Below are 20,342 nucleotides of genomic sequence, written 5' to 3' on the forward strand. Positions count from 1 at the left end.
AAGCAAGTGCTCTGAGTTGGATGCCTTCCCACTTCTTAGCCTGTCAGTGACCTTCTTAGGTCACTTCTCTGTGCTTCAAGTGGGTAGTTTGGGGCTTTCATGAGAAGTCGCCAGGATTTCCACATGTTTGTAGGACTCTGCTAAGGCTTTGCTTTCTGTTTTTATGTTCCCCCAGAATAGTTTTATAATCTATTGTAGCTGAGTGTGTACATTTGCTTATTAGAGACAGGAGGACAGAGCAAACACTAAACTCCCTGCCTTCGAGTCGATCCAAACTCATAGCTAGTGACCCTACAGGGTTTCTGAGACGAATTCATCATGGGAGTTAGAAAGCCTCGATTTTCTCCCCTGGAGTGCTTAGTGGACAGAAGCACTAATTTAAAAGCAGAGTGAGTACAGTTTTAGCACTTTTGGGTGACGTGGGGTAAAACATTTAAAAAAAGAAAAAAGACCTCTGGCCCTCAGTTTTCTTATCTGTAAAGTGGAAGGATGTTGGTCAGTGTGAGGGTAATAATAGAGAACATCGTTTTGTTGCACCAAGCGCTGGAACATTAACTATTTTGTCGGCTCCTCCCAACCATCTCTCCTGGCTTGGTACTTTCTCTCTCCTTTTACAAATGAGGAGACTGAGGCTGAGTGGTCAGGCAGAGGAGACGATGGCACCAGGATCCTGGCTGCAGGGCCATGTCTCTGAATCATTGCACTCTGCCTCCGCCCGAAGGCTTCGGATGTTCCCACATTAGGAGACCTGGTTGGGCAGTTTTGCTGTGGCCGTAATGCAGGATGGGAGTCTTCGTGCCCTTTTTGGGGTGGTCAGCTCTGTGGAGCGCTGAATGTTCCCGAATGCCCTCACCAGGCCTCCCAAGAGGAGGTCCATCTTGCCTCCATTTCAGGGAGTGGCGGCTCTGGGAGGACACAAGACGTGTCCAAGGTCACTCAGGGAGTTGAGGGCTCAGCCTCCAGTGTCTTCATCTTTTCACCCCTTAGCTCATGCTTGGAAGTCTTTCTGGAGAAAGCCCAGGATAAAAGAGGGCACTTCATTGCCCTATCCCCCCACGGTTATTCCCCGGATTGAGATGCTGGCCACAGCAGGAAAAAGCAGGCCCCAGGAGTTACACATTTTTCGGGGAAGAGAAAGAGACCAGTGTTTAGGCAGCTGGGGGTTGTTAAGTAAAAACACCTCCTCCCTTTCAGGAGAGGGAGCGTGTGTCATATTTCAGCCTGACGTGGTTAGTGAGGCTGGCGACCACAGGCACGCTCGTTTCCTGCTGTCTGCCGCTTCCCTCGGCTCTCTCCTGCCCTGGACCAGCCTTCCCCTCGTCCCCAGGGGACTGCACAACAATTCGAGGGCAGGACAGGGGCAAAGAGTGGATGTGGTGGGCAAAGCTGGGGCGCAGGGCCTGTCTTGGTTTTGCCGCTAACGAAGTGCTTGGCGACTTGGGGCCCTGGCTGCCTTTTCCTGGGCCTCTGTGTCCAGTGTGTGCTATGTGGGGGACAGGAGATGGTCGGCTTTCCAAGCCCTGGGGCAAAGGGCTTTCCTCTCGGTACAGGATCGGTGGGACTTCCGTGCCTGTGAGCACGGGTGAGCCCTCCGCAGCCACATGTGTTAAAGCCACTGCTGCTCCACGAATGCGTGGCCTTTGTGGACAGAATCGGTCGGCACATTTTGCTGAAAAGGAAATTGAGGTCTAGCGTCCTGTCAATGCCCCTCTCCCCACTTTAGAAGCAACCCGCATGAGGGCCACTCCGTGTAGCATGCATAGTGTGTGTTCACCTCTGACCTTGATGGTTCTCTTTAATGCGAGAGAGGGAGATACTGATGCCCTTTCACAGACAGGGAAACTGAGCCCTGGACCACGTGCACTCCCTCCCCTCGAGGTGAGCAGGCCTCCTTCCTTGCTCCATCCTTGTTCTGCCTCACTGAGGGTCTTTGCAGCTTTGCACCCAGTACTCAGTTGCAGGGACCAGAAGGGTTTCCTTCCTGGGTGCGCATTCTCTCGCCCTGGAGCCCACTCTGTTTGAGCCTTGGAGTGTGGGAGGAAGCGTGGGAAGGGGTCACTCCGGTGGGGGCGGATTGATCCATCTTGGGAACGTGTGAAGCAAACGTGCTGTGACTCTCGACCCCAGCAAGGATTGCCGTCGGGGCCGGGCTTGTTTGTCAAGCGAAGAGCATATATGCTTATGCGCTATAATATGTGAGCCTTCAGGGTGCGGCTTCACTCTGGATTTCTCTTTTACAGAGGCTGTGACTGGGTTGGGCGCTTGGTGGGTACTCAGTAAACACGGGTTAAATCTGGGGGAGAGGCTTGGTGGTGTGGGTAGGAGATGTCCTTCTGTCCCCTTCACTCACTTACTACATCGAATCCATTCTGACTCATGGCCACCCTATAGGACAGGGTATCAACTCTGCGGGAGTGGAAATCCTCATCTTTCTCCCATCCCCTTCTCTAAGGATTTAAAAAAGTATAATGAATACTTAGAATAGGAAATTTTGGAAATACAAAAATGGGTTAAGACTAAGACACACCTATAATTTTATCAGCCAGGGTAATCATGACTGGCATTTGGATGTATTTCTTTTTTTTTTTTTTACATTTTATTAGGGGCTCATACAACTCTTATCACAGTCCATACATATACATACATCAATTGTATAAAGCACATCTGCACATTCTTTGCCCTAGGATGCATTTCTTGATATTCTCGAAACATGTTACCCTGCATCGTTATAGTCAGACTATATTCATAACCTGGTGGAACTTTCTGTTTGCACACAGCATTGTGACAAAGGTCTTTTCTCGTGCAGTTAAAGATTCTTTCAACAGTTAACTTGAAAAAGAGCTTTAGAAGTGTACTATGCCTAAAAGAGATTTTTTTTTTTGGCCACTGCGGTAGGCTGCGTAGTTGAAGAAGTAAAATAATGCATTTTATGTTTAAAAAATAAGGTTTGCACTTCATTTTATCATGAAAATATTTGCTAATCTGCTTTTTAAAATCACTTTCTATGATTCTATGTCACCAGTGTTCTATGAATGAGACAGTTAGGCTGTTTATAAATAATACTGTAGTGAACATCCTTGAACACAGATATCTGGTGTTCTTTCATTGTTTCCTAGAAGAGAGCTCTAGAGATGGGGTTACTAGATTAAAAAAATGATCCATTTCTCTGGAAATGAGCTCACCTCTCTAGCACAATGTGCAGTCAAACAATCGACATGGAACGATGCCACCTGGGAGGCGCACACACCTCAGAATCACCAGCCACTTGAGCTCAAAAGGGCAGCATTTGGGGAGGGACAAAGTTCAAAAGGAGGCATGGAAATGAGAAACACCAGGGGGAAGTTAGATACGGGTGCGTCGTAGTGGGGATGGAAATCAATGAGATGAAACACATTTTGCATGAATTGTTGACTGGAAAGTGGATCTGCTCTGCAAACCTTCACCCGATGCACAATGAAAAGTTAAAAAGAAAGAAAGAAAGAAAAGATCCATTTTGCAGCTTTTGCTACACTTTGCCAGAGAGTGAGCCAGCAGTGCTCATTCCCACTCAGCCATAAACAGGGGTGGCGTTATTCTTGAGGGAGTGGCTGAAGCTGCTTATCAGAAACTCGGCTGTCCTATTAGAGGGACTGTGGGACCATTTTTCACTGAAACATTGTGCTTCATTCATTCACTCATTCAGCCGATACAGTTGCCAAGTTCAGCTTTGCGCCCTTTCAAAGAACTACCTCTATGTATCGGATTGACAGCCGAGAAAGCTTATGTTAGGTTGTGCAGGAAGGGGAGCAGGGCGGTACAACTTGAAGAATGCTCTCAAAGTCACCGGATTGTATGTGTAGCAGCTGTTGAATTGGGGGGCTGCTTCACGGTGTATATTTTTAACAAAAATAACACCACCATTTGAAAACCGAAACCTCAGGCTGAAGAGGCAGAGAGAATGTGGTTCTCCTCCTCACGCCCGTGCGCCTGCAGTGCGACCTTGAGCACAGGTGCTCGCGAGCCTTGGGCTCCTCATCTGTTAGTGAGGCCTTCCTAGAGCCAGCATGGCATGGGGTTCCCTAAAGAGCCTCACCTGGTGCTTGGTGCTTGATGCTCCTTCAGGTGCTGGAGTTTTGATCATTGTCTCATAGGCCTCAACACTGCCCTGAGCAGGAAACAGGTTTTCTCGACTTAGAGAGGGACTGGCCATGTGCTCGTGGTCGCTGGTGCTTCAATTCAGAGAAACCTGGTCATGGCAGGGCAGCCGGGCTGTCATTCGCTTCCCTGTGGGCTAGGCTGGGACCCTAATGCTGTGGTACTGACCCTGTAATGATAACGCTGTTTCTTTTGGAAGGCGCGTCCCAAGTGCCCGTGGTTGCCTTCTCTTTAAATTCTTTTAAAAGGTGGGGGCTGGCTGCCTAGTGTTTTTTTTTGGGGGGGGGGCGGTGGTCTTGGACAAGTTCTTAAAATGCAGTTTTCAAAGCTTAGAGCAGTCATTTCGCTCCAACACCCCAGCCTCTTCCCCAGGAGAACGGGAAGACTTTCCGTTCCTGTACAGATTTACAGCCATGGAATCTGACAGGGGCAGCCCAACTCTGCCCTGCTGGGTCACTAGGAGTCTAAATCAATGCCATAGTCGGTGGCAGTGAGCATGGTGGAGTGTGAGGGCTGCCTCAGGGTCTCTGCTTGCACAATCAGGAAGCACTCACTGAAGGCTGCTAACTGCAAAGTTCTTGGTTCAAGCCCACCAGCCGCTCTGTGGGAAAAAGGCCTGGCGATCTGCTTCCTGTAAAGCTTGACAGCCTAGACAGCCCTGCTGGGTGGCGGGGGGGGGGCTTTACTCTGTCTTGGGGGCAACCTGGAGGCAGGCTCCACTCTATGGCACAGCACAACAGGCATGCATGGGGGAGCTTCTTAGAACCGCGGATCTCAGGCTCCACCCTTTAAGTTGCCAGGGTTGGCAGGTAAAATGGAAGACATCCAGTTAAGTATGCATTTCAGGTAAACGATGAGTCATTTCTCTAATGTAAGTTTGTCTCAGGCAACATTTGGGGCATATTTGCAACATGCCGGCATGGAGTAAGGAACCAGTGGAGAGGTCTGGGGGGCCGGCCCCAACACCAACTACTAAGTGGACACCTGCTCCTCCCCTCAGAAGAATTTATTTCAAAGGATGGCATTGAATCTATAGCTCCGGAAGAGGGACATATCTGATCAGAGCACATGGGAACAGATGAAGGGGGAGTAGGAGAGAGTGGAGTACATCATGGCCCACCAGGCCAGGAGGTCGATGTTCCCAATTAGAACAGCCAGTCGACAGAGAGGAGCACATGGCCGGCCCTACTATAAAACATGACATCCTCACTGACCCATAGCCCTATAGGGGACACCAGAGACACAGTGTGGGAATTGCGTGTGATCTGATCCCACCACACTGAGGCAAAACACTAAGGGGGTGCAACAGAACAGCAAGGGAATGGAGTGGTGAGGTCCCCAGGGAATGCTGAAGGTGGACTTTGGGGCTAGTGCATGGTGCCCCAATAGACTGGACTGGAAAACATTCCTAAAGGCCAACAAATGATCCTTGAACTAGCTGCAAGTTTTTCTTTCTTGCTGTGTTTTGTTCTGTTTGTTTTGTCATTATTTTGTTGTTTATTGTTGCTTGTTTGTGCTCTGTTTTTGTGCATGCTATTATCTCCGCAGGCCTGTCTAAATAATATAGGCTGGATGAACAATTGGAGGAGAAAACAACGGGACCGATATTTCCATGGGGACATGGGAGAAGGGGAGGTGGGGGGGAAAGGCAGTGGTGTTAATAAACCCAGTGACAAGGGAACAACAAGTTATCCAAATCGGTGGTGAGGAGGGTGTGGGAGGCCTGGTTGGGCATGATCAAGGGGAATGTAATAAAGAGGAATTGCTGAAACCCTGGTGGGGACTGAGCATGATAGTGGGACAGGAGGGAAGTCAAAGGAAATAGAGAAAAGAGCTGGGAGGCAAAGGGCATTTATAGAGGTCTAGATAAAGACATGAACATATGCAAATATATTTCTACATGAGGATGAGGAAATAGATCGATGTGCATATATTTATAGGGTTAGTATTAAGGTAGCAGAGGGACATTGGGCCTCCACTCAAGTACTCCCTCAATGCAAGAATACTTTCTTCTTTTAAATTGGCATTCTATAATGCTCACCGTACTGACACAACTATTGAAGACAAGGAGGGTGAACAACCAAGTGTGGTGAAGAAAGCTGATGGTACCCGACTATCAAAAGATATAGTGTCTGGTAAACAACCGGCCATCTGGCTCAGAAGCAATAAAGCCCACATGAAAGAAGCACACCAGCCTGTGTGACCATGAGGTGCTGAAGGGATCAGGTATCAGGCATCAAAGAACAAAAAAAATCATATCATTGTGTGCTCACCTCCCTGATACAACCGCTGAAGACAAATGGGTGCATAAGCAAATGTGGTGAAGAAAACTGATGGTGCCCGACTATCAAAAGATATAGTTTCTGGGGTCTTAAAGGCTTGAAGGTAAACAAGCGGCCATCTAGCTCAGAAGCAACAAAGCCCAGGTGGAAGAAGCACACCAGCCTGTGAGATCACTGGGTGTCAAGGGATCAGGTATCAGGCATCATCAGAACAAAAAAATCTTACCATAGTGAATGAGGGGGGGAGTGCAGAGTAGAGACCCAAAGCCCATTTGTAGGCCACTGGATATCCCCTTACAGAAGGGTCTTGGGGAGGAGATGAGACAGTCAAGGTGCGATGCAGCAACGATGAAAAATACAACTTTCCTCTAGTTCCTAAATACTTCCTCCCCCCTGCCCCCACTGTCATGATCTGAATCCTGCCTTGCAAGTCTGACTAGACCAGAGGTTGTACACTGGTATAGATGGGAACTGGAAACAGGGAATCCAGGGTGGATGATCCCTTCAGGCCAGTAGTGTGAGTGGCGATACTGGGAGGGTAGAAGGAGGGTGGGTTGGAAAGGGGGAACTGTTTACAATGATCTACATGTGACTTCCTCCCTGGGGGACAGACAACAGAAAAGTGGGTGAAGAGAGATGTGGGACAGAGCAAGATATGACAAAATAATAATTTATAAATTATCAAGGGTTCATGAGGGAGTGGGGAGGGAAGGGGAAAAAGTGAGGACAGATGCCAGGGGCTTGGGTGGGGAGCAAATGTTTTGAGAATGATGAGAGCAATGAATGTACAAATGTGCTTTACACAATTGATGTATGTATGGATTGTGATAGGAGTTGTATGAGCCCCTAATAAAATGATTAAAAAAAAGATTTGTTGTTAATCTGGCATTTCAATTTAACTGGGCAGTCTGTATTTCTTGGCAACCCTACCCACCCCTCTACCTTCTGAATCAGAAGACCCCATGGAAGACCATGTGCCAAGCTGAGTGTAGAGTGAAGCACTGCACTAGGAGCCTGGTCACCAGAACCTGTGATGACTAATCCTGGCATCGAAGAACAGTCAGTATTTGTAAAGCAGCTTATTCTTCCCAAATCAAACACTGGTGCACCTCTGTGCATTTAGATGTTGGGCCTTCTTCGTGCAGCGAATGCCTACATCCTTGTTCTCTGAAGGGCAAGATCCTTAGGCACTGGCTTCTTTTAAGATTTCCATTTCCTCGTCTGTAAAATCCTAGCTTGAGACATCTCCACAAGCTAGGATGGCTAGCTGAGGGCCACCGGGGGCTGGCAAATGGCCACTCAGGGTGCTGCCTCCATGCTTAGAACCAAAGGACACGGCTCTGTGTTCCCCTGTGTCTGTGGTGATGTTTAGTAGTGGGTAGCTTTTCTGATGGCGTCCTCAACCAAAATATCATTTCCAGCTCAGTCTGTTACGGCGGGGCCTCAGGAATCACCTGGCTCCCCTCCTGCCTCACTTTACGACCAGGATCACTCACTGAGCCAGCAAGTAGATTCCCTAAAGCACACGGAACAGTCGCTGGTTGGTCTCAATTGTTTCTAAGATTTCAAAGTTAATCATCTAAACCAAAATTATATCTGTTGTGATCAAGCCGAAGTCCCTAGTCTGTCTTAAGAGTACAAACTTGAGGAAGTAATTTCCCTGTCTGGTCTGGCTTGTTTCCCCATCCGTAGTAGGAGGGAACCATGCCTTCTCTGGTGTACTTTTCTACCAGTCTAAGGTTTGATTTGGATGCCAGTGATAGCTCTTGATCTGTTGATCGTGTATTGTGCATGGGGGATGTTTTTGAGTTGTTGGTGTTAATAGACTTAATACTATAACATAAAGATATCTAAATAACTTCTCTCCCCTCAAATGAAGGGTTGATGAGCAACGTTGCTGCTGGACATAAAAGATGCTTTAGAGTGTCTTAAGCTTATTGTGCATATAGATCACCTGAGATTTTGTTAAAATGTAGATTCTGGTTCAGTAGGTCCGGCTTAAGACCTATGAATTTCTAACAAACTCTTATGGGATGAGATGCTGCTGGTCCCCAGGCAACCATGGGAATGTTTAGCATGGTAAGATTCTAAATCCAGCTCTTATTTTTTACCCCAAAGAAGGAAGTCCCCAGTAATGGACTAAAGAACCTCAATGTAGCATGTTCCAGACTAATGCTTAGATTGTATCCTTGCTCTCGTTTTTAAGATACCAGCTATCAAAAAAGATCAAAGCCCTTAAAGGCTTGTCTTCAAACAAGCAGCCATCTAAGTGAGGTGGCAGCTAAGTCCACATGGAAGAAGCACATCAGCTGGTGTGATCCAAGTATTGTCAATAATGAAATCCAAATTCAAAGGCAGGAGTGAGATCGGAGCTACAATCGTGAACACCCGGTTTGCAGAAGGCTGTGGATGACAGGGGAAGCTCAAAATCCACTTGCAGGGTCCACACATGGATTAAGTCTCTAGAGAATCCCCCTCACCATAGCTGAGGGAGGTGGCTAGCCTTGTTATCAGAGAGAGAGCGCCCATTGTAAAACAATTGTGGCAGACAAAGTTAGGTTAAAATGTGATAGCATGTGATTTCCCCTTGGACCCATTTTAAAGTTGTTTTGGTTGAAAAGAAAAGAAAACAAAAATAAGTGAAGGGAAAATACACATGGGTTAAGTCTCTGGTGAATTCCCTCTGACCATAAACCAGACATGTGAGGAGCTTTGCTGTCATGCAGAATACACTGGAAAGTGATTCACTACAGATGCAGTTGGGGTGAAATTGAACACCTGATCATTTGACCTCCCTTTCGATACTTTCAAAATTTGTTCTAGTCCTTAATATTTTCGGCTTCCTTTTCCATTGAGGTTTTGAGCGGTTTTATGTTGTTATTGTTGTGAGTTTAAAAAGGTTTTTCTGTTTATGAAATCCAGGCTAGGTAAATCGATAGAGCCAGTAACTGGATTTAAGGTCTCCTTGGGGGTGTGGCATGGAAGGTTGGGGGGAAATGGGGAGCAAATAACTATGAGTACCAGGATGAAGAAAAGGTTGTGAAACTGATGGTGGGGATGATTGTAGAGCTCTTCTAGGTGTGAGTGAATGATTGAATTGCATAATGTTTGAATTATATACCAATAAAACGGTTTTTAAAGTATTTGTTGCCACACAGACACACAGAGATCAAATTACATGTCATCGTCGGACCCCTCAGATTCTTTTTTTTTTTGTTTCTACTTTGTTTTTAGTGGAGATCTCCCTTGGTACCATACCACCTACTGGGGCAGGTCCACCAGACCCTACATGGCAGATGAGAGATTCCAGGTGTCCTAACGGTCTCACCTTTGGAATTTTTTCTACGTGTCATGTTTGCCTCCCTCTTATTTCTCCAGCAGTGGGTTGGACTATCTGTTTGGCCCAGAACTTTAAGGTTCTATAATCTAAACAGCTCTTGTAATATTTTACTGTCTAGTTGTTCTTTGTCTAGTTCCAAGATCTATCTTGAAACACAATGCTGTCAGTGATAGGGTAACATCCATGTCAGCTTCTATGATTACTATTCAGATTTACTCATCAACCACTAATGCCACAGATGAAGAACTTGGTTTTTTTTTACTAACTCATGCAGTCTGAGATTGAGCAAACATCTTTCAAGATTAATTGATAATTACTAGCTATTGGAATTCAAAAGTTGGAAACAAATTAGGGTCAGTAGTTGGAAAATTTGATCTTGGTGATAGAAAAGACTCTGGAGATTACATGACAGAATTTTCAAGGCCAATAATGTCTTCATCAGAGGTATGTGTGTATGTGTGTGTGTATATATATAATAACATACACGGTGACTGTGCAAGTAGCCCTCCTCAGATGGAATATGCAGAAATTAACTACAACTGTGGACATAGAAGTTGGAAAAGCCCAAAGCATCTGTCAAAACAAGGCCAAAGGCTGAATGCAGAACAGACCTTTGCTCATAAGCAAGTTCAAGCTGAAGCTGAAGAAAATTGAAACAAGTTCACGGGAGCAAAGTATGGCCTTGAGTAGATCCTACTCTAACCTAGAGACCATCTCCAGAATCCATTTGGTACATTGAACTTGACTGACTGAACACCAGACAAGTTGTAGGATGACATCGAGGACATGAAGGAAGCTCAAGGCACTGCAAAGCCAGACAGGAAAGAGAACCAAAATGGATGTCTGAAGCTTCTTAAACTTGGTCTAGAATGAAGAGTAATAGGTAAAGCTGATGGAAGAAATAATGAAGTGAAAGGGTTCAACCGAAGATTTCAAAGGGCTGCTTAGATTGCAAAGTATTATAATGAAATGTGCAATAGATTTAGTAGGGAATACTGGTTTAAAGTAGGGAATACTGATTATGGATAACATTATACAGAATGGGAATTCTAGAACATTTCATTGTGCTCATGTGGAACTTATACCCAAAGGCAGTCACTCAGACAGAACAAGAGGATACTCAGAACTTCAAATCGGGGGAATGTGCATCAAGGTTGTATCCTTTTGCACAGTCTGTGTGCTTAGCAAGTCATCTGAGAAGTTGCACTGTATGAACAGCAGCGAGGCATCGGGATTTCAGAAGACTCATTAATAACTTACCATATACAGATGATGCATCCTTGAGCACTTGCTGAAAATAAACAGGCCCCATCTGATTTACAATGATAACAATAAGAAGTACATAGACTAAGGAGGCGGCTATGTTGAGAAACATAGCTTCACATTTGGATATTTTTGCTTAATAAAAGTTTCTAGGGTTTGGTAGAAATTTTTAAAAAGTGAAGAGGGCTTGAAATACACTGATGAAAATCAAAAGCTATCTACTTCAGCATGAATTGTGCTTTAACATAAAGAAAGCAAAAATCCTTACAGCTGGACCAATATGCAACAAGATAAATGGAGAAAATATTGAAATTGTCGAAGATTTCGTTTTCTTGGTCAACAGTCAAAACCCATAGAAGCAGCAGTCAAAAAAATAAAATGTATTGCATTGGGCACATCTGCATAAAACATTTCTTTGTAGTGGTAAAAGCAAAGAAGTCACCTTGAGGACCAAGATATACCTGACGGAGCCTTGGTGTTTTTATTTGCTTCAGAGGCATGGGAAAGCTGCACAATGAACAAAGAAGACGAAAAAAGAATTGATGTCTTTGAGGTATAGTATTGTTAAAAATTATCGAATATGAAGGAAATGTAATTATTTTATTGGCAGCTCTTACAACTATTATAACAGTTCCTAATTCAATTAGATCAAGCATAGTTGTACAATTGCTGCCACCATCATTTTCAAAACATTTTCTTTCTTTTTTTATTAATCGTTTTATTAGGGGCTCATACAACTCTTATCACAATCCATACATACATCAATTGTTTAAAGCACATTTGTACATTCATTGCCATCATCATTCTCAAAACATTTGCTCTCCACTTAAGCCCCTGGCATCAGGTCCTCATTTTCCCCTCCCTCCCTGCTCCCTCCTCCCTCATGAACCTTGATAATTTATAAATTATTATTTTGTCATATCTTGCACTATCCGATGTCTCCCTTCACCCACTTTTCTGTTGTCCACCCCACAGGGAGGAGGTCACACGTAGATCCTTGTAATTGTTTTCCCCCTTTCCAACCCACCCTCCCTCTACATTCTCAGTATCACTACTCACACCACTGGTCCTGAAGGGATCATCCACCCTGGATTCCCTGTGTTTTTGGTTCCTATCTGTACCAGTGTACATTCTCTGGTCTAGCCAGACTTGCAAGGTAGAATTGGGATCATGATGGAGGTGGGGGTGGGGAGGAAGCATTTACGAACTAGAGGAAAGTTGTATGTTTCGTCGTTGCTACATTGCACCCTGTCTGGCTTGTCTCGTCCCTGAGACCCCTCTGCAAGTGGAACTCCAGTGGCCAACACATGGGCTTTGGGTCTCCACTCTGCACTCCCCTCCTCATTCATTATGGTAAGATTTTTTGTTCTGATGATGCCTGATACCTGATCCCTTCGACACCTCATGATCACACAGGCTGGTGTGCTTCTTCCATGTGAGCTTTGTTGCTTCTGAGCTAGATGGCTTCTTGTTTACCTTCAAGCCTTTAAGACCCCAGATGCTATATCTTTTGATAGCCGGGCACCATCAGCTTTCTTCACCACATTTGCTTATTCACCCGCTTTGTCTTCAGCAGTTGTGTCGGGAAAGTGAGCATCATAGAATGCCAATTTAATAGAAGAAAGTATTCTTGCATTGAGGGAGTACTTGAATGGAGGCCCAATGTCCCTCTGCTACCTTAATACTAAGCCTATAAATATATGCACATAGATCTATTTCCCCATCCTCATATATAAATATATTTGCATAGGTACATGTCTTTATCTAGACCTCTATAAATTCCCTTTGCCTCCGAGCTCTTTCCTCTATTTCCCTTGACTTTCCTCCTGTCCCAGTATCATGCTCAGTCCCCACTAGGGTTTCAGCAATTCCTCTTTGTTACATTCCCCTTGATCATGCCCTACCAGGCCTCCCACACCCTCCTCACCACCAATTTGGGTCACTTGTTGTTCCCTTGTCCCTGGATTTGTTAACACCACTTCCTTTCCCTCCACCTCCCCCTCTCCAATGTCCCCCTGGAACTGTTGGTCCTGTTGTTTTCTCCTCCAGATTGCTCATCCAACTTATTTTATTTAGACAGACCTGCACGTTTTTTTCTTCCTGAACTCTTTGATACCAGTTCCCCTTTATCCCCTCCTCCCCCCACCCTACCACCTCCCAGGAATCCTTATTATTAGATATTATTGTTATTATTTTTATTGTATCTTATGCCATCCAATGTATCCGGTCACCTACAATTCTGCTATTCGTTCCCCTCAAATGGGGTTATACAGTCATCATTGCTATCAGCTCCCTCTCCTTCTCCTTCCCCAGCTCTCTTCCCATACCCTCAGGGAATCATTACTCCTGTTACTATTTCTGAAAGGAGCTATATCGCTGTTAAATATTGAGCAGGCCTTGTTATAATCCATCAGTCTAATGCCCATTTCTTGCAGGGATCCATATCCCAGGACCTGCTTATCCAGAGCATGTATACACTTTTAGTCCTCAGCATTTGTGACCGAGGGGGTACACCTTCTACAAGACCCCATTGCTCTTTCTGCAGTCACGGATGGAACGGTGCTTTACCCCGCCCCCTACCCCATTACACGTTTAGAATTTCAGTGTGGCCCCCTTGTGACTATCACCCAACCAGTTCACATGAGGTGCTAAGCCCCACCCTGAGTCAGAAGTTTACCATCAGGATTCCTCAGGGACTTCGTGGCTTTGCTCCCATTGCTGGTCTGTTGCCCGCCCCTCTTGGTTTGCCCCACGTGGGTGGGTCAGACTGGCCACACTTCCCAAACTGTGTCTTCAGTGCTGTCCTCTGTAGTGCTGTCATCTAGGGAGGGAGCGTCATGTCTTGAGTTGGGGCCGGCCCTGCAGTCCTCTCTGTTAATGATCTGCTCCATGCAGGAGCGTCGCCCTCAAAGATTGGTGTACCATGAAGGGACTTTTAAAAGTTCTTGGAAAAAATTGAATGAAAAATAATAAATTTTTTTCATGAACTTTTTGAAGCCCTGGTGGACTGCCAGAAAGATGATCAAATCAGTACATTTTGGGAAACAAACAAGCCTACCTAGAAGTGAAGCAGTACAGTGGAAATGCTCTGGACTTCATCTTGCAGACTTGCTATCAGGAGGACAAGAGGAAGGCCTTTAAGGTGATTCAGTGACCCTGTGGTTGCATAATGTGCTCAGATGCCGGAACCATTTGGAGGCCGGCGAAGGAGTAGGCAGTGTTTTGTTCTGTTCCCAACAACATTCCTTGTGGAACAAGGACCAAGGTAAAGCCTTTCCTTAGGAGTGAGTGACTCAGTCGGAAGTCATCTGAAGGGGGAGAAACGCAATGGAAGGACCTAGCATTTGTCTCTGATATGTTTACCAAAGTTTTTATACTTAAGACTACAAACATTAGTCTCCGTTTATCTCTAACTACCAAACTAAAGCTGAAGGGAGGCCCCCCCCTGGGTTGATGTGCCTTTGAAATAAGAATGCTTTTTAGATTGTTAAGGGTTATTAAAGCAAACAGTGAAATAAATAAGGCTACCTAGACACTTTAGCTGAGTGACAGACCTGAGTACATGGCTTTACCCTATAGAATGAGGAGGGTGCTGTGTTAGTCTGGGTACATTAGAGAAACAAATCTACAGAAACTCATATGTGTAGGAGAGTGTTTTATATAAAGGGTAAGTGCACATCAAGAAAACATCAAGAAAACATCCCAACCCAGCGCTACCTAAGCTCACAAGTCCAACATTAGCCCATATGTCCGACACCAATCCACAAAGTCCTCCTCCATCTCACAAAACACAAGCAATGATGCCGACTGCAGGAAGAAAGCCGAGTCAGTGAACGTGTAAACATCTCAGCGCTGGCAGGGGTCTCCACACGGGTGCTCCAGCACCCAGGGCTGCATCAGGTAGGACCATGCGGCTTCTCCTCAGGGATGTCTTGCAGGAAGTGAACCTTGCCAGCTAAAGCAGGAACTGGCTAAGGCAGCTGCACCCTGGTCTGACCATCAGAAAGCAAGAGTCTTGAGAACCCAAAAGGCGAGGCTCACCAAGCCATTTATCTCTCCGCCCGTTAATTAATCCCACCTGTGTTTATCGGCCAGGTTGGCACAATAAACTGTAACTATCTCAGGTGCTGTCTGCCAGTCAGAGTTGTGGGGATAAAGCATGTTGTACATAAAATGTCCCTGTGGCTCAGAAAGTGATCTCTGGTTTTATTGGGGGTGGCCATGTGAACCCTTACGGCATTGCCTGACAGCTAACAGTTTCCGTTTTCTTCTACCAAGTCTGAAGACTTTTCAAATGAGCTGGGGCAAGTCTTTGGGGCAGAGACATAACACTTATGCTGACCAGCCTCCTGACTTATCCCCAGAGCAGAGCTGTCCTCTTAAGCCAACGGGACATGCATGGTGGAGTTACCACTTGAGCTTGCATACTTTCAGCGATGGGGAGCTCTCTACCCCAAGACCAGCCCTTCCAGGAGCGGGGTGGGGGGGAAGGGGATGGGGGAGCAGCGCTGACTGTTAGAAACACCTCTTCAGCTATAACTCAGCAAACACCTACAGATCAAGAGCCCAGAGCGGGGCCCTGAGTGCTGGAGGGAAACCCCTCTCTTGGTGGCTGCATCGGGAGCACGTGGGCGAGAGCTCGAGTCCGTGGTTGGCAGCCCTGGTTTTCAGCTGCTGCAGCCATGCATCCAGAGTGGAAACAGACCAACGACCACGCAGCTGTTGTGCCCTCGGGTCGGTTCCCTCTTTAGAAGGACCCCGCAGCCCAGGGTCGAATTTCCTTTACAGACGCCACTGCCACATCTTTCTCCGGTGGAGGCAGTGACTGGTAGGTGACATCTGCCTTTTGGATGAAATGTCCTTCCATTGGGTCTCCTCAACTTGGAGTTTTCTGGGGCTAATTCTAAACCAGGTCTGGGTTTTGAGGTGAAGAATATTGAGACCATGGACTGCCAAAGGAACAAACAAATCCGCTTTGGAAGAAGTACAGCCAGAATGCTCCTTAGCGGCCAGGAAGGTGGAACTTCATCTCACATGCGTTGGACGTGTTTTCAGGAGAGACCCTTCCCTGGAGAACGACATCACACATGGTGAAGCAGCGAGACAGCGATGAAGAGGAAGACCTTCGACCAGATGGGTTGACCCAGTGGCTGTATTGATGGGCAGACACACACAAGAACAATTGTGAGGATGGCACAGGATGGGAAAGTGTTTCATTCTGTGGTACACAGGGTTGCTATGAGTTAGAATTCACTCACTGGCACCTAACAACAACCATCATTCCAAACCCAGCTGAGTTTGAAAACTGGATTTTGTGGCCTCCAGGGTTTGTGCTGTTGGACTCCTGGAAGAGTGTAATACTCAGTGTGCCCATAGGTGGCAGCACCTGAACTGTTAGCAATTGGTGTGACCATGTGCGTGTGGGCTAAGCAGGCAGGCATCAACAGCGTGTGAATGAATGTGATGCCCTGGCTCTTCATTCGATGAATCTCGAGCTGTGGTCCTTCTGGCCTTACACTAGGCTCCAGGATACAATGGGGGAGGCCAGCTTGAAAACCCAAAATCAACCTCACTGTCAATGAGTCCATGCTGACTCACAGGGACCCCCTTGGGGAGTTTCCAAGACTGTAACTGTTTAGGGGAGTTGAAAGCCCAGTCTTTCTTCGAGGAGCTGGTGGTGGCTTTGAACTGCCAACTATGCGATTTGCAGCACCACTATGTCACCAGGGCAGCAACTTGGAAAGAACCTATTACAATGTGAGAGGACTTCAAAACGTTTGTGGGAAAATGGAATGAAAAGATAATGGAAATCTTCCACAGACCTTTTGACACTCCCTTGTACAGAGGAACGGGATGTGGGAGCCTGGGGAGAGCCACTCAAACCTCACAGGAAGGATACAGGGGAGACATGTGGGACTTGATCCCTAGGTTGGGGGAGAAAAGACCGGGGTGAAAGAGGGTTTGGGGGCAGTGAAAATGACACAGAAGACTGAAGACCCAGGATGGTTTGAACGGCTTGGGACTTAGAAGGGTGTGGAGGGGCTGCAGGAAGTGATGAGCTGAGGCCCAAGGTGCATGCTGACCAAGGTCAGATTGTGAAGGACATTGGAACTTTGTCAATGATCTTGGTCCTTATCTGGGGGCAATAGTCAGAACAGAGAGGTGATATGCTTGGTCTTGAAAATGGCACTCCAGGGGGTCAAGAGAGGCAGAGGAGGACCAGTTAGGAAACAGCTGCTGACAGCCAGGTGAGAGGTGATGGGTGGGAGAAGAGGATGTCCCGGGAGTGGAGGGGTCAGGATTAGACCTGGCAGGAAGAGGTGGTGCTCTGGAGGCCAGGGTGAAAGAGCACACATTGGAGCAGCTGGAGGGAGGTGATGCCTGGTGTGGGGTCTGGGCCAGCATGTATTTGGTGTTAAACACTCGGTATGTCATGCGAGGGTAGTGAATACTGCTGGGTACCCTGGGGGCCCTGGGAGAGGAGCAAGCACATTGCTCTAGGGGCGATGTGAGCACCAATTGGAAATGTGTGGAAGACTAGGGAGCTGGACTTGTAAGCTGTTCTCAGCAGAGCTAACAGAAAGTGGGAGGCAGTTAGTCATTTATGGACACAATGAGACCCACCTGTGCTTTGCATGATCTCATGGCACCAGGAAATTTCCGTGGGATTTTTTGAGGCAGGCTCACAGAAGTAGCATTTAGCACCAAGATCCTGGGGCCCAGACAAGCACGTACCTCTCCCGTTTGGGGTACTACTGTGTTTGTCTGGGTGGACTAGAGAAACAAATTCATAGACACTCATATGTGTATAAGAAATAGCTTTATATACAAGAGCAATTGAATATTGAGAAAACATCCCAGCCAAGTCCAGATCAAGTAAGTCTCTAAGTCTGATATTAGCCCATATGTCTGATACTAATCTATAAAGTCCTCTTCAGATTCACAAAGCACATGCAATGATGCCGAATGCAGGAAGATCACGGGCCAGTGGGTGGAGAGTCTAGTGGATCTAGTGGCAGTGGAAGCATCTCAGTGCTGGTGTGGGTCACCATGTGGCTCCTCCAGCTCTAGGGCTCTGACTGCATCAGGGTAGCTCCATCAGACTCGTCGTCAGTAATGTCTCACAGGGAGTGAGTGCATCTGGCTTCCAGCCAGCTATTTATCTCCATGGCAACTCCAAATGAGATCATCGAGCTGTGACCTGATTGAGAGGCTAGACTACCCCTTCACGAGTTGTCACCAGATTATATAACCCCCACAGGTACCCTTGCCTCCCAAACCTGCCATGCATCCACAATGCAGGAACCAGGTAGGAATCCTGGGCCTTAGACTGCTGGACTGAGAACAGGGCTTGTTATTTCTGATTACCAAAAGTTGTGGGACTCCACTCTTTGGCGATCTTGGGTTCTTTCCTTGGCTTGGAAACATTTTCCCAGCACAGGCAGAAGTTCCCTGCTGCCCTCTGGATGGAGATGACTTTGATTCTCGGGGACGGGGGGGGTGGGGGGGGGGGAAGGTTGTGTCTGAAAGGCCAGGAGCTGGAGGGCTGAGCCGCCCAATCCATGGTGGATCCCATGTTGGATGGTCCTTCATTTACTCACCTACGTCACCCATTGACCCTGTTGTGGGCTAGGTGTTGTGCCAGGGCCAAAGTCTCAGAGGTGAGGCATAGAGCCTCCTTGCCTCCAAGAAGCTTAGAGCCTGGTGGGGGGTAGGAAGACATGCTCCAGACAGTTGTAATATAGCCTCGATCAGTGTTACGGTAGAACAATGCTTTGGTCTAGAGCTAGGGACATGGCATGTGGCTTCTTTGGGTCCCCAAACTGCACTGTCCAGGGTGGGAAACGACAACTTAGAGATTTAATTAGTAGTAATCCGAGCGAACATAGGTACTGTGCAAAATATTCAACTCATTTTCATATCATTTAATTCTCACAGTGACCTTCTCGAGTTGTTTCTGTTAGAACTGCCCTTTTACAGGGTGACACTCGGAGGGGTAAAGTAATTCACTCAAAGGATACAACTAGTGAAATGAGCAGCTGGTTTGCCTAACTCTAAAGTCCTGAACCGCAGCTCTGTAGTTGAGCGGCAGTCAACAGGGGCTTCCTGAAGTGCTAGTGGATGTTTGGCTGTGTTAATAGAGGCAAGGTATCTAGAAGGATGGAGGGGAGCGTCCTGCTGACCCCACCCTGGGTAGAGCTCTCCTGAGTATGTAATTCGGGTCCTGTGTTACCTCAGTACCCAGTTAATCGGAAGGAGGGGAGGGCACTAGATGCCCCGGTCTGAGGAAGAGCTAGAGGAAGGGTCTCACAGCTCTAACTTGTAGAAGAAAGACTTGAGGGGGTGAGAGTCACTGTCTTCACGTGGCTAAGGGGACAATGGGAAATAGAGACCAGACCGGTTCTGTGTGATTCATTGGAGAAGAGCTATGACCAGCAGGTGCTCGACAGAGGAGAGAGCTTTAGTAGTTGGACAATTCTTCTAACCACTCTAACTGCTTAACAGTTAGTCTTTGCAAGCCTCGGCAGGGAGTGAGCAGCTCCCTGCTGGAAGTGTTGGTGCAGGCTGGGGGACTGAAGCATCAACTGGGGGCTTGCCCAGGTCACTTTCAACCTCCTGACACTGTAAATCTCGGACCCTTGTTTCCAGGTGGTGCTGAAAACTCCTCTTCCTACAGAGCTCCAGCCTTAGGCCCAGCTTCGCCCTGCAGAGCCCTCTGACCTGCACATCCTCGTGAGGTAGGTGGATCGATGCAGGCCTCTGGCCTCGTAAACCCGGTCCCTGGCTGTCCTGGGGTGCCCAGAGGGGACAGTGGAAGCAGATGCTCCCGGTGGTGATTTCAAAGGTTTTCCTAATAAGGCTCTGAGGACATGTTGATCCATTGCCTTATTTGCTCCTCACTCATCCTGCAGAGGGAGGGCCCGGCTGGGGGCCAGGAGGCCCCAGCGCTCATCCTGTCTGAGCTGCTTGCTTGCTGTGTGACTTGAGGAAGTCCCTGGAGGACTCTCGGCACCTCTGCAGAGAGGGAGATTCCTCTAGGGGAGAAGGAGGTGTGGGCGTTCTGCCCAGAGGCTTTGGAGAGGTGAGACCAGCTGGGAGTGGCTGGCTGTCCCCGCTGCCTTGTGGACCGTAGGAGGAGTACCTGAGAGACCTGAGTCATAGGGGCGCAGGTGGATGACTCACGTCCACCTGGGGAGAGCTGGCAGGGTGAGGCCACTTGACTATCAGATTTACAGCTACTGTCTTTTCAGGCAAAGAATGCATGTGCTGGGCTTTTGTAGAGTTAGAACCCCCCCCCCCCCCGCCCCTGTGTCCTTTTCCTT

At 47.2% G+C, this 20,342-nt stretch overlaps 1 protein-coding gene across 2 annotated transcripts in view; it reads left to right on the forward strand.

Annotated features, from left to right (window-relative positions):
* Positions 1 to 20,342, forward strand: part of GSN (gelsolin) — a 72,098-nt gene that overhangs the window by 2,807 nt on the left and 48,949 nt on the right. Inside the window, exons 1-2 of one of the 2 annotated variants that reach the window (XM_075560429.1) lie at positions 11,554 to 11,572; positions 19,669 to 19,757. The gene's annotated coding sequence lies outside the window, so the exon portion shown is untranslated. Of the gene's footprint in view, positions 1 to 11,553; positions 11,573 to 19,668; positions 19,758 to 20,342 lie in introns of those variants that run through there. The other variant, XM_075560428.1, reaches the window with a different exon arrangement.

The sequence above is a fragment of the Tenrec ecaudatus genome, chromosome 10 (assembly GCF_050624435.1).
Source record: "Tenrec ecaudatus isolate mTenEca1 chromosome 10, mTenEca1.hap1, whole genome shotgun sequence".
In the NCBI taxonomy this organism is placed as follows: domain Eukaryota; kingdom Metazoa; phylum Chordata; class Mammalia; order Afrosoricida; family Tenrecidae; genus Tenrec; species Tenrec ecaudatus.